Source organism: Octopus bimaculoides, chromosome 30 (genome assembly GCF_001194135.2).
Source record: "Octopus bimaculoides isolate UCB-OBI-ISO-001 chromosome 30, ASM119413v2, whole genome shotgun sequence".
NCBI lineage: Eukaryota > Metazoa > Mollusca > Cephalopoda > Octopoda > Octopodidae > Octopus > Octopus bimaculoides.
Genome location: NC_069010.1, coordinates 2,938,140 through 2,938,604, shown reverse-complemented (window position 1 = coordinate 2,938,604; position 465 = coordinate 2,938,140). Strand labels below are relative to the sequence as shown.

At 45.6% G+C, this 465-nt stretch overlaps 1 protein-coding gene and 1 long non-coding RNA gene across 2 annotated transcripts in view; both read left to right on the top strand.

The window, feature by feature from the left end:
- Positions 1 to 465, top strand: part of LOC106879751 (multiple epidermal growth factor-like domains protein 10) — a 46,007-nt gene that overhangs the window by 39,169 nt on the left and 6,373 nt on the right. The gene's annotated exons all lie outside the window — the stretch shown is intronic.
- The window catches only part of LOC128251289 (uncharacterized), a 3,959-nt gene that overhangs the window by 383 nt on the left and 3,111 nt on the right, over positions 1 to 465 (top strand). The window lies entirely within an intron of this gene.

The following is a 465-nucleotide window of genomic DNA, read 5'->3' as shown; positions in this document are numbered from 1 at the left end:
TGTGTGTGTGTGTGTGTGTGTGTGTGTGTGTGTGTGTGTGTGTGCTCATTCAATATCACCAGCGCCCACTCCACCCAAAAGAAGCGTGTCAAGTGAAATCCAATGTCAAAGTGATTGTGATTTTCTCCCTTGATGCGAAAGGAATTAAACACACAGAATTTGTTCTTCCTTGTGGGACTGATTACAAGTTCTGAAGCGTTTGCGAGACGTGGTGAGACGAAAACGCCCCGACCAATGGCAAAGTGGAGCGTGGTTATTTCATCATGACAATGCGCCTGCAGATTTTGACCAAACATGATTCTGCTTACCCACTCTCCCTATTCACCCGATTTTGCTCCCTGCAATTTTTTTTTGTTTCGCCGAATGAAAAGGCCCTTAAAGCAAAACGTTTTGCAGATGTGGAAGAGGTGGGAAAAGAGTTCTAGGACTGCTTCAAGCAGTGGAAAACGCGTCTGGACCAATGCA